Raw genomic sequence first — 13,919 nt, forward strand, 5'->3', positions numbered from 1 at the left:
TATCTCTCCCCTCCCTCCCTCCGTCCCTCCCTCTTTTCCTCCCACAATCTCTGAAAATCAGTGGAACATATATCTTCTAGTATGAATAACAAAATGAAAAAACGGAGTAGCCTGGCTGACATGGCTCAGTGGTTAAGTGTTGAACTATGAACCAGGAGGTCACAGTTCGATTCCTGGTCAGGGCATACATATGCCTGGGTTGCAGGCTGATCAATGATTCTCTTCATCATTGATGTTTCTATCTCCCTCTTCCTTCCTCCCTGAAATCAATAAAAATATTTTTTTTAAAAAAAACACAGGAATTGTTGGTGAGGATGTGTAGAAATCAGAACCCTGGTGCATTGTTGGTGGGAGTAAAATGGTGCAGATGTAAAACAGCATGGAGGTTCCTAAAAAAACAATTACCATATCATCTGGCTGTTCTGCACCTGGGTATACACCTAAAAGAATTGAAAGCAAAGACATGAACAGATATTTGCACACCCATATTCACAGCAGCATTATTCACAGTAGCTAAAACATGGAAGCCAACCACGTGCCCATCAACAGATGAATGGATAAACAAAATGTGATAAGTACATAAAACTGAATATTATTCAGCATAAAAAGGAAGAAAATTGTGACACATGCATATGGATTGATCTTGACATTTTGCTAAATGGAATAAGTCACAAAAAAGACAATTGCTGCATGATTCCAATTTATGAGGTGCTTAGAGTTGTCAAAATCAGAGAGTAGAAGGGTGGGTGCCAGTGTCTAGGGAGGGAGAGTGAGGGTTTAATGGGGACAGTTTCGGTTTTACAGGATGAAAAAGTTCTGGAAATGGTGGCGGTGGTGGTAGTACATTATTGGTGTATTTACACCATTGAACTGTGCACTTACACGTGGTTAAAATGGTAAATTTTATTATATACTAGGGGCTCAGTGCATGAATTCATGCACCTTGAAAGGAACTGTGGGCCGTGAGGCTGCTGTGGGCATAGCGGCGGGTCTTGGCCCAACCTCCGAGGCCCCTCCCTCCGCAGCTCCGGTCCCCTGTCTGCTGGCAGCCCCGTTCCCACTGCTGCTGCTCCCACATGCTAACGGCGCAGAGCAATTGGGGCCGGTGCCGTCAGCAGGTGCGAGCGAGTGGCGGCTGCTGCCCCCATCGCCCCTCAGGAGCAGGGGGAGGTGAAGAAGCCCTCAGGGGCAATAGGGGCTGGCAGTCACCACTCACACCCACTGACAGTACTGAGTGATCAGCGCTGGGCACCGGCAGCGGGGTGAGAGCCGCCGGCAGCAGGTGCGATCAGCCGGCAGGACCGCAGTGCATGGGAGCAAAGAATTTTCAGTAAACACTAGAACAGTGGCCGGCAAACTCATTAGTCAACAGAGCCAAATATCAACAGTACAACGATTGAAATTTCTTTTGAGAGCCAAATTTTTTAAACTTAAACTATATAGGTAGGTACATTGTTATTAACTTAATTAGGGTACTCCTAAGCTGGCCTTTGCTAAAAATGTCCTCAATCTGATTGAGGTACGTTCACTGAGGTCAACCCCTTCCAACTCTCCCATCCACACTCGTCTTGTATACTTGTTTCATCTATCTCCTTTCGTTTATCCTCTCTATCTGTCCAAACCATCTCAACCTACCTTTCTCAATCCTCAACACTACATCTTCTTTCACTCCACAACATTCCCTAAAATTAACTTAATAAACTTTACTTAAAGTTTTAAGTCTTAGTTAAACTATAGGTACATTGAATAAAACTTGATATCATACTTAATAATGATATTATTTATTGATAAAATTAAATTCCTTACAATATCCATAAAATTAAATCATGACACTAACGCCACTTCTTCAAAATAGACTCGCCCAGGCCGAAAACCGACTTCTGCGCATGGGCCACGACGTTCCAATCGCACTGTAAGTGCGCGCCCGCACGTGGTATTTTGTGGGAAAGCCACACTCAAGGGGCCAAAGAGCCACATGTGGCTTGAGAGCCGCGGTTTGCCAACCACCGCACTAGAGGCTCACCCCAATGACAGCGACCAGCACCTCGCCTTGGTCTGGCGCCCCTGCTCACCTGCTCCACTCTCTCGCCATGTTCTGCACGCGCCCCCTGGTGGTCAGTGCACATCGTAGCGGCCAGTTGTTCAGTTGTTCCGCCCTTTGGTCTATTTGCATATTAGGGTTTTATAGAGAGAGATTTTACCGCATTAAAAACAATTCAAAATATAGGACACACACACGAGGCATCATGATATTCTCTGCCTGGAGCAGGGTCCCAAGGCCAAGTTCTTTGAAGGGAAACTGCTCCCCACTCTTGGGCCGTGAAGTCTGGAGGAGCCCCTCTTTGAGAAACCCTGTTGTCCAAAGTCCAGATCACACAAACAGGAACAAGTGGTCCCTTGAAGGGAGCAGGGGAGGGTCTCAGCAGCAGGGCCTCCTGGCAACCGTAGGGGACGGGTGAGCGGCAGACTGCCAGGTATTGGTAGCTAGGAGATAACATCCCCACATCCTGCCCACACTGTCCCCAGCAGCCACTACCACCCATCCAAGAGCACCCCTGGCCCTGCACGCAGCCCTGCTGCCCGCCTATTTCCCTGTTAGCTGAAGGGGGCTGAGCCACCTTCCTCCGGCTCTAGGTCCCTAGCCCCTTGCTGGTGGGTTGGGAAAGGGCCAGAGGCCAGGCGGTGCAAAGGGCATGGTGGGCAGGAGGACCTGGCACTGGAAGACACTGTTGAGCTGAGCCCTTTTTGCAGATTCCAGGGCAGCCCCAGAGGCTCAGAGTAGCAGCTGTTCAGCAGGGTCGTCCTAGACATGGTCCCTGAATGCCCCCTCATCCACTCCAGAGCATACACCTCTTCCTGCCCACCCTCCACCCCAAAGCGCTCTGCATAACCTTGACTGCCAATATCACAGTGGATTATAGGTGAAGCTCCTACACTCCCTCTGCCTTTTGGCTGTGTGACCTTGGACAAATTATTTAACTGCCTCCTCCTTCCAGCTATGAAGTTGGGACAATGGTAATAGAACCATCCCACAGTGCTGGGCCATCTGCATTCAATGCGTTAACACAGGCAGGGCTCAGAATTGGTGTGGCACTCAGTAGGTGCTCAGTGTGGTAGCACTCACCATCACCTTCATCACTATCACCATCATCACCACCACCACCACCATCCCTATCCGTTCACTATCATCACCACCACCATCATTGCCATCACCTTCACAATCATCACCATCATCACCATCACCATCATCACCACCACCACCATCGCCATCACCAGCATCACCAGCATCACCACCATTACCATCATTACCACCACCACCATCGCCATCAACTTCACCATCATCACCACCATCGCCATCATCACCACCATCACCATCATCTTTTCTGTCAAAGAAGGGAGTTTAGGCAACCACCATTTTGACCCGCCTGTCTTGGCAGCTGTCATTTTTGTTCACGTGACTTGTAGCTCCCCTGCGGGCCGCCATTTTGAAATGGCCAAGGTCAACCCTTTCCTTTAAATTAGCCAATCGCTGCCCTAACCGGTTTGGCTCAGTGGATAGAGCATCAGCCTGCGGACTGAAAGGTCCCAGGTTCGATTCCGGTCAAGGGCATGTACCTTGGTTGCGGGCACATCCCCAGTAAGGGGTGTGCAGGAGGCAGCTGATCGATGTTTCTCTCTCATCGATGTTTCTAACTCTCTGTCCCTCTCCTTTCCTCTTTGTAAAAAAATCAATAAAATATATTTAAAAAAATAAATTAGCCAATTGCGCAAGACTGGGAGCCTAAGCTCTTCCAATGAAGAGTGAGAGACAGATCACTGTGTCAGAAATAAAAGCCCAAGCCGACTGCCTGCTTAATGTGCTGCTGCCAGACCTTGTGCATGCGCACCTCCTGCAGGAGTAAAGGAATTGCCTTGCTGTCTGGCTCCCAAGTATCCTTGTGTTTTGCCAGGACCCCTGATTTTGGGGGTTCACCTTATTTCTAACAACCACCATCATCACCATCATCACCATTACCATCATCACCACCATAATCACCCACCATCACCATCAGCATCACCATCATCACCATCACGGTCAGTATTGCTATTATGTGTGGCCCCAGGTCACATGAGTATATTTGAATCCTGGGCTGTTGACTATAGGAGCTGCAGGTCCCCATCAGACTGCCTAGGCAGGTGACAGTGGCCGGTAAGATCTGGTTGGAGTGTGTGGCCCCCTGCACTTTCTCAGCACCATCTTTGGGCTCACCTCACAGACAGGTAGGAGGTGCCTGTGCATTCTTCTAGGGGAGGCTCCCTCCTCCTCCCAGATCAGCTGTTTCTGGGCCAGGCAGGGCCAGGCCAGCCTAAAGTGCATTGTGTGTGGAAGGGAACAGCTCCAAGTGAGGAAACTTCCTTCCAGGCCTGGGCGGGGGCCCAGGGTGACTGGTGGATCAGAGCCTAGGAACAGGCTTCCACCCACGCAGACCTCCACAGGAGCTGAGGCTGAGGAAGAGGAAGTGGCTCCTGGCCTGCCCTGCTTTTGACAGAGACTCACCCCGGAGGGCACTGTGGAGGGTGGGAGCGCACAGGCTTCAGCCAGCCGTCCTCCAGCAGGTCCTGGACCACTGCCCCCCGGGGGTTATTTGGGACTGTCCTCTGGTGTGAGGGATGCAGGCGTCACCGGCCCTTCCCAGTGTGGGTGAGGCTCACGGACACACGTGGGTCAGGCCTGAGGGGAGCCGGGGCCATCAGCAGCCCTACTCGCTGGCTGTCAGAGCCCCAGGGAACCGGGGAGCCAAGGAGCGGGCCAGCGTCTTGTTCCGCTCTATTTTACTACCTTATTCATTGTACGTGGTTAGATTTTCTCATTGAGATATGACCCACACGTGATAAAGAGCACAAACCCCAGGTGTCCCATCGCTGAATTTTCACATCCGTGTCCACCAGGCAGGCGGGGCCCACTGCTGACTTCGCTGGCATTGGCTCGGGGTCTGGATGGGGCAGTCCCCTCCCCCACTCAGCTCCTGTGGATCCTTCCCAGGTTACAGGTGAAGGTGCTGGGGGCTGGGCATCCAGGGCCTGGCCTGTGCACGGAGTCCACCTGGATGGCCAGCCAACAGAGATCCCTGCCTGGGTCACCCCCAGCAGAGACACTGTGAGGTGGGAAACACCCAAGACCCCCATCTTCTGACTTCTCCATGGTGACTGGCCAGAGGACTGAGCCTAGTGACAGGACAGGAGGCACTTCCATCCCAGAAGCACACAGTGTGTCCAGCCGGCTTGTCCCAGCAGACACTCCAAGGGCTGGCCTTGCTGGCCGGAGGCCAAGACATTCCAGCCAAACCCAGTGGAGCTGCAGGTCCAAGGGACAGGCTGCAGACACCAGCAGCAAGGCCCGCCTCCACCCCAAGGCCAGGCCAGCCAGGCGCCCCTAGCTGACCCCACAGAATGAGCCCATGTCCTGGCTCCAGGCTAATCGCTGACCCTGGGCAGAAAGGGCCCCGAGCCTCAGTTTCCCCATCAGAAGGTTGAAGCTGTTCTCCCCGCTCCCACGGAAAGGGGCAGCTAGGGGCCTTGTCAGGGCAGGTGGCTCTGAAAGGCCGCATCCTATCTGTGCCTGGGGACAGGTGCACGCAGGGGAGCGACTCATGCCCAGCCCTTTGCTGCTGCTCGGTCTGCCGGTTGGTCTGCCGGCCTGTTGGGAAGTGACCTGGGATACGTCTCAGGCCTGGTTCTTCCTGCCCGTGGAGGAATACGCAGCGTTGCCAGTCAGCAAGCAGCCCTGGCGCCATGTGTCAGAGCCTGAGGATGCAGGGCTCACAGGAACGGGTGTGCCCCGTGGCCACATGGCAGCATGCTGGGGGCCACCGAGGCCCTGGGGAGGTCCTGACCGCCGGCCTGGCACCTGGTGAGGCCCCGTCAAGAAGGACCATGGCAGCCCCGTGAGGAGGTAGCTAATGAACCCATGTTACAGAGTAGAAACAGGCTGAGGGAGAGGAAGTGGCTCCCCAAAGTCACAGTGCTAGGGTGCAGGGGGAGATTAAACCCAGCCTTGGGCTCCGGGTGGAGGGGAAGATGCGGCAGGGGATCCCGCCGCCCAGGGCTGAACTGCGAGGAGGGGAGTGAGGGGACTTCAGGAGCAGCGGTTAGAGGTCCCATCTCCCCTCCCACCCCTGGTGATCCCTGAGTGGGGACTAGAGGAGGAGGTGGCCCTACTCCTCAGGCCCCTGGGGAGCGACAGGGCCTGTTCTCTGGGCCCCAAGCCAGCCAGGTGTCAGCTGCTGGAACATGCCCAGAGGCAAAGGTTTGCACCCAAATTCCTGCCCCAGGTGAGCGGACCTGGCCGGGCTTGTCTGGCTGGCCCCACCCAGCCCAGCTCCTCTGGCTCCGGCAGCTTCTCCCTCCCCACCAGCTCTGCAAGTGTGGGGGCTCTGAGGCCCTGGGTGCCAGCAGGGCCCAGCCAGGCAGTCATCACCCCTCCACCCGCTGTGGTCGTGCAGGTGGCTGTGGGCGGGAGGCTGTGTGGGGCCAGAGGCTGTCCTGTCCCCAGGGTGCTCACGGCCTGGGGAAGAGGACAATACACATCTCATCTCAGGAGGGTCTAGGGCAGCGGGTCTCACCTGGGCGGCTCCCCAGGACACACGGCAATGCCCAGCTGTCACCCTGGGGGAGGGGATGGTGCTACTGGCCACTAAGGGGTGGAAGCCAGGAATGCTGCTCAGTACCCGACAGGGCCCGGGACAGCCCGCAGGGAGGCCCCAGCCTAGAATGCCCACGGTGCCTGGCCTGGGGCTCTGAGGGTGATGACCCAGCTGAAGGCCTCTCTGAGGAGGAGACAGTGTCATGCAGTGACCAGCCCTGAGGAGAAGACTGGGGGTGCCAGGCACACTGGGGTGAGGGCAGGGGGCAGGTGGGTCTGGTGCTGGCCTGGGCAATTCGGGAGGTGGGCTCTGCACCAGCCTCTCCCCCAGGGCCCAGCTCCAGGGCCTCTGCTGCTTTCCTCCCTGGGTGGGCAGGCGGTGGGAGGCTCGCGCATTCCTGGCAGAGACGGGGCGGGGAAGGCAGTCTGTGTCAGCTCCCGCAGTGCCTGGAACAGGGGCCTCGGGCCTGGCTGAGGACACTCAGGTCAGCCTCTGCTAGAGAGCGTGTGGGCGCAGGCCCAGCCGCCACAGACCTTCCGGGCTGGGAGCTGAGCACCTTGCAGGTAAGGCCTGTGTGGTCATCAGCAGAGCTCCTGGCCAGCCGGGAGCAGGTCACTCAGGGGCAGAGCCTCTCGGGTCCTCGGGCTCCCCGTCTGTGAGCAGGACATTGGGGGTGCCCGTTAGCACTGGCCTAGCCCAGGCCTGAGGGCACTGGCTGTTTGGCACAGGGTGGCATGTGGCCAAAGGGCCACAGTCAGATGGTGGCGGTGAGGCAGGAAAAGAGCTCCTTTGCTCGGGGCCCAGGCAAGAGCACACGGCAAGCCAAAGCCCAGGGAGCCGGGAACTCTCAGCTTTAGGCCCCCGAGCCCGCCCCCCCACCCCCCCTGGTTCCCAGGAGGGGCCTGGAGGAGCCTGGGGATGAAGGGGCCACATGCTGACCTGACAAGCTCAGGGGAGGCCGGCATGGCAGTCTTCAAACTCAGAGAGCTAAAGCAACCACAAAGGATGGTCCGAAATTAAACTTTAAAAGCAGTGATGGCGGGCAGTTACGTCCTAGGCCAGTATCCTCACTGACAAGGTCAGCTTTTACCTTAACTGAGCCTATCTGTCTTTTTGCATCTATGGTAACATATCCTTAAAATGTCTGGGTAACTTGTAACTTCCCTTTTTCTGGAGCCCTTGGGGCACAACCAAATGTGCTGGGCGCCAGGACAGAGACCACAAATCCCTTCATTTTCATGTTAATTATTCCTGCACGCACCTAAGTATGTATCTATTATTTTACTGTTTATTCGATTCCAGGGCTTTCCCCACTTTGCTTTCTCCCGCCTCTCTAGTCTATCACCAGTGGATTTCATGTAACCCACCTACATCCCTTCCTTTGAGTGCAATGTATAAATACAGATGTAACCCGCCATTCTCCGGAGCATTGTCTCAATTCATTGAGATTCTGCTTCCCAAACTGTCTGCTAACAGTTTGGCTCAAATAAACTCACAAAAATTCTTTACAGGTTTCAATCGTTTTTTAGGACAACAAGCCTCTGAGCCCACATGTTTATACTCCCCCAGGAAGTGCCTCTCCAGAAGAGCCCAGGACCAATGTTTTGTAAATGTTGAGACATGAGGCAAACAGAAGTCTGGAGCTGAGCTCACCCCCTCTATGAGTGCAGGGGGTGGGGGGAGGGTATCCTGGAGGGAGGCCACCTGGCCCACTCCTCTCCTCCCTGCCAGCCCAATGGAGCTGGAGGCTCCCAGATGGGCAGGCAGGATGGGGGCTCCCAGGCCAGCCCGGCCTAGATGGACCTCTATGCCTCCCCCCCTTTCTGGTGTCCTGGGCCCTCCTTTTATGAAATTGGGTTGACAGTGGATGGGAGTGGTTGGGGCTGTACTTGAATCACTGGGAACCCCTGAGGAACCCCAGTCAGGCCTCCTGGGGGATGGGGGGTTCACTGTCAGGCCTCCAGGGAGGAGCCAGCAGACTGGCCCACACAGGGACGGGGGCCCAGCAGGCGCACCCCAAGGGCTGGAGGGGCCGTGGCAGCCACCTCTGCAGACCACAGGGACCCCTAGCAGACTGAGTCATTTCCCGGTTTAGGGTTGGCTGTCTTGGGTTCACCATGGCCCTAAACCAGCGGTTCTCAACCTGTGGGTCGCGACCCCTTTTGCAGTCGAATGACCCTTTCACAGGGGTCACCTAAGACCATCCTGCAGATCAGATATTTACATGACGATTCATAACAGTAGCAACATTACAGTTATGAAGTAGCAGCGAAAATAATGTTATGGTTGGGTCACAACATGAGGAACTGTATTTAAAGGGCCAGAAGGTTGAGAATCACGGCCCTAAACGCAGGCCCATGCCTCCCTGTTGGTCACAGGAAGCACGATGCAGCGGGCTGTGTGGGTGGTCCATGGGCGCCTGAGGTAAGTGCCTCCACCATCTCCACCTGAAGGCTCGCCCGGCCCCCGCTCCCACCTGAGCCTGGCCCCACAGCTCCCACCCTGCGCGTACAGTCCTGTCTGAGGTGGGCTCGGCCTGGCTGAGCCTCCCTCTCGACACCTGGGAGAGGCAGTGACCGAGGTGCACCAGCCGCCTGGTCCCTGGCAGCCTCCTCCAGGAGCCGGCCTCCCCGGTGAAGGGCCCTGAGCCTCAGTTTCCCCATCAGGAGGTTGAAGCTGTTCTCTCCGCCCCCACGGGTGCAGCTGAGGGTGGAGCAGGAAAGGGGCAGCTAGGGGCATGTAGGGATCTACCCACCCCTTGACCACTGATGGACACTGGCTACTTCCACTGCGGTGGTTAGAAACAGCGCTGCCATGAACAGTCACATACAAGTTTTGGACACTCATTCACGCCTCTTCTGGGCATGTACCCAGGAGCTGGGGCCCTGCGGCCAGAGCTCCCCAGGCAGGCGGGTGGGAAAGCCTGGCAGGAAGTGGCTCTGTGACCAGGCTGCTGCCCCTCATCAGAAACAAGTCCCTTCTCCAAATGCCCAGAAGACACAGGTACTCAGAGGCCAGACTTGGGGGAGGGAGTGGCTGAGCTTGGCTAATCTAGGGCAGCTGCGGGGAGAGACAGTGGAGAGCTGGAGGGAAGGGGAGGGCTTGGGAGGGGGAGGGGGGCCTGGGCAGTGTGCTGTGGGGAGCTGAGTCCCAGCAGAGCCCGGGCCAGCTGTCTGGTGCTGCTCTGAGGAAGCAGCCAAGGCGGGAGACGACTTGCTCAGGGCAAGTGGCCTGGCTGGTCAAGGCACGCCCCGGCTGCTGCTGGCCCCAGGCCAGTGGTGGGCAGGAGGGCCACACCTGCTGGGCATTTGTGTGGTTTGCATGGTGCCAGGAGGGGCAGGCTGATCTCAAATTGCACTCATGGCCATGGCAGCCCCTGCAGGGTCAGGCCTGGGGAGCTGCAGATCCAAAGTTGGCAAGGGGTCAGGGCTAATCTGGCCCCTTGAAGGCACTGAGGACAGAGGCTGGGGTTAGGGGCCGATGGCGGCAATCCAGGCATCGCTCACCCACAGCCCGTCCTGTCCCATCCCTGCCCTTCCTGAGATCAGATTCTTGCTGGGCTTGGAGCCCTCCCGGCCATATAAGGCCGCCTGTGGGCACCTCGTGGAAAAGCTGCAGAACCCTTACCCTGCCCCCCACGGGAACCAGAGCTTGGCCAGGCCGCCAAGGACCAGGCGTGGGAAGGGACCTACAGGAGCTCAGGTCCCGTGAGAGAGGAGGGTGGGCAGGCCAGGCCTGGGGCTGCCTCTGTGCTGGAGAGTCCCCACACGTTGCCTGTTCCCTCCAGGGCTGGGGTATGGATTGGGAAGGTGGCAAGGATGGGGTGGGGTACTGGTGTGGACACACAGCGACATATGGGGGATCTGGAATCAGGAGGCCTAGACTCCCAACTTCACAACCCAGTAAGGTGCTGGGAGGTGCCCTGATGCTGCGCTCCCTCCAGGGAGGGGCATGGGGCTGGGTCCTAAGAGCAGCCTGTTGTGGGACCAGCCCTTTGCACTTGCAGAGGACTTGACATGGGCTCGCTGGGGAGATGCCTGGCGGGCCCAGAACGGGGGCGGGGAGAGAGGGAGGTGGCCAGACAAAGGAGTGTGGACCAAAAAAGGGGGTCTACAGAAAAGAAGTTACAAGGTGAGATGATCATAAATCCCTAAATGGGCAGGTGTGGTGTTGGGTCATCGTGCCCCAGGCATAAAACGCATTCTTTGTCTGAAGCCAGCCCGTCCGGTGTCTCTGTACATCTGGGCTCACACACCTTTGAAATGTGCCTTTGACCCTCCTTCTAAAACACAGCAGTGCTCGGAACTGGACTACCCTGCACTCCCACCCACAGGACGTTTCTTCCTTAATTCAAATGCATAAAAGAAGCTGGAAAACTGTCATTTCTGGGAAGCATTTGCGATCTCGCCTCCTGGCAATGTCATGTTTGGCTCAAATAAATCTCATAAAAATTCTCTGCAGGTTTGGACATTTCTTACGTCAAGGTGGGGGGGCGGGGGGGGGGGAGAGGAGCTCTATTGTGTTCAGGGTGGAGGTAACCAGGCCCAGGACTGGAGGATCCTCAGACAAGGGCTGACCAGAAGGGGGGGGCAGAGCTGAGCGCAGCCAGGGGCCTGGCTTTCATCTGAAGCCAAACAGGAGCCCAGTTTGCCTGGGGGGAGGCACGCGGCCAGCCCAGCAGGCACTCAGCCCCTGGAGCTGTTATCAGAAGGGTTCCAGTCCACCAGGGGCAGCCTGACCATGGCGACTGACTTCTGATTCCTCCAGTCTCCACAGATCCAGGGTCCCCGTGTCAGCAGGGGAGGGGGCTCTCCAACACTCAGCCCTGGGAGGGAGGCACTGAGCCAGGGGAGGGGGCACCCAAGCTGGACCCTGGCCTCTGGACTCCGGTATCTGCACTGACGTCAGGCTGATCACCCCATCGGGAGCCACAAGCCCCACGTTCCTGAGCAGCCCAGGCGCTCGTGCTTTCTATGGGCCCGGCCCGCCCAGCCAGGATGCCTGTTGGGAAGGTGACCACGTCGGGGAAGGCAGCTTTGGGGAACCTCTGCGGAGAGTCCAGGACCTGGGACGGGGCTGGCCAGCCCAGGCCTCTGGCACGGGAGCACACCTAGGCGTGTCTGTGCCCCTCCCCCCATCAGGATGCCTGAGGATCAGGGACACAGAGGTCGCAAGGCTCCCAGAGGAGGGCTGTGGCCAGGCAGTGTGTGAGTCAAACTGTCTGATCCTTGACCTGGTGGCCTCTAAGGTTTCCCAGGACCTCATGCCCTGGAAGCTGAGTATAGCCCAAAGGTGGCCGAGTCCAGACAGCAGCAGGGAGGGGAAGGCAGGACTCCTTCCAGAGCAACAGGGGCCTGTCCCCGATGGTCCTTCTGCTAAAAACCAGGGATCTCCCTTGACCCCCTTCGTCTGAGGACAGCAGCCCTCGGGTAAGGGGATGGGTGGCAGACCACAAGGGTAGGGGTCCTGGCCTGGGAGGGGTCCAGCTGCGGCTCTGGGCCTCCTGCTGGGCCTCAGGCCTAGGCCCCGAGTCCCGGGCGCTGGGCTGGCTCCCATAGGGAACCGTGCCAGCCGAGGGCCATGGGAGGCTCCAGCTCCGCAGCGGCCAGCAGAGGCGGGAGAGCTCCCCTCCTGCTGGGCCAAGCCTATCAAACTCGAGAGCTGCGTGCGGCCCACAATGAGTATTTTTGCGGCCCAACCAATATAACGGTATGTAAGAAACGTTTTAATAAAAATTTCGTAACATAATTTTTACAATATCCTGTTATACATAATTATTAATAACGAACTACAACGTTCACTAATGACTGATTACTATAATCATGTTGCATTCATTTCCCTTACGCGCAGGCGCACCATTTCTCTCCACTAATACCAGCAGCGAATATTTTAGCGGCCGATGGCCACGTCATTAGCCTTGCACTGACTTGTTTGGTGTGCGCAACTGGAAATATTTCGCTTTCGGAGAACAAGAAAAATGGGTTTATTTGCATTACACTTATTAATTTGTGCAGTTATTCAGTGTCTGGTAAGTTAATGTTCAAGAAAGATTAATTTCTATTAAAACATTCTAATTTTTTTTATAGCAAAGGTGGAAATTTACTGAAGAACAAGTACAGACTCCCACGTGGGGGGGGGGGGGGGGAAGAGTCCCTGTTCTGTTACTTTATGCTGACGGTGGCTCATTTATTTCAGCCCTATTGACACAAGCCTACATTTCTACGAAGATGGAAGCTTTTGTTTTTTTGCGGCCCATGTACCCTTACACCTTGTTTATTGGGCCCGTGGCCGCCTTTGCGTCTGACATGCTGGGTGTCCAGCCTGATGAGGCTGCTTCCAGCTGAGAGTTCTCAGGGACCGGCTAATGTGGTCCTCAACCCCCGGGGCTTCCAGCGCCAGCCACCGGTCAGCCTTGGGAGCACCTGCTTCTCTGTGCCCTGCGGGTAGATGCGCTTGCCTGCTGGGTTCCCTGGAAGGGCACCAGGAAGGGGATGGCCCCACTGCTTCAAACCACAGCACCCGCTCCCTCGCCGCCTTCCTCTGAGACAAACACAGGCCGGGAAGCCTCGGCTCCCCTCCTCACGCCACACTGCACGCCCGGCTTCCACATGCTCCTCTCAGGGTGCAGGGCCCAGGGACAGCTGGGGCCTGGGGCCTGAGGCCGGCACAGCCGCCTGTTAGTCGTCGTATGCACCAGGACGCTGTGCGCGGAGCAGTGGGCGCCCGGCGCAGCTGCTTCCTGGAGGGCCTCTGGCTGAGCCAGGTGAGCCGGGCTTGGCCTGCAGGTCCCACACCTGCCCTGCAGATGGGCAGCAGGGGCTCCTGGGATGCCATTGCAGTGGGGAGGGGGAAGAAGACAGGATTCCTTGGGGCGCCCCCGCCCCAGGACTGGGAGTGCCTCTGCTGGGCATTAGGACAGAACACTGGGCTACCTGATCTGGGGGGAGTGCCAGGAATCTGGGGGAGGCCGTGAGTGGCTAACTCTGTGCTCTTGACTCACCCCTGGACCTTTTGGCCTCAGTTTTCCAGTTTTTAATAGGAAAGGTGACTGTGGCCCGAGAGTGTGAGGAAGGCGGGAGACACACTCTCTGGGCACTTGGGGATGACTTGGGCAGCAGGGGTGACAGTGGGCAGCAATGGGCCTCCCCTCCCCTCCCCAGGGCCCCTCCCCTCCACGCCCCCATTCTCCATGCGGTCCCCTCCCTGGCTGGACACTCAGGCACACAGTGGGGGCAGAGGGTGGGCACCACATTCTTGCCGCCCCACCTCCCACAGCCATCAGTTGCTCCCTGGCAG

Source organism: Myotis daubentonii, chromosome 8 (genome assembly GCF_963259705.1).
Source record: "Myotis daubentonii chromosome 8, mMyoDau2.1, whole genome shotgun sequence".
In the NCBI taxonomy this organism is placed as follows: Eukaryota; Metazoa; Chordata; class Mammalia; order Chiroptera; family Vespertilionidae; genus Myotis; species Myotis daubentonii.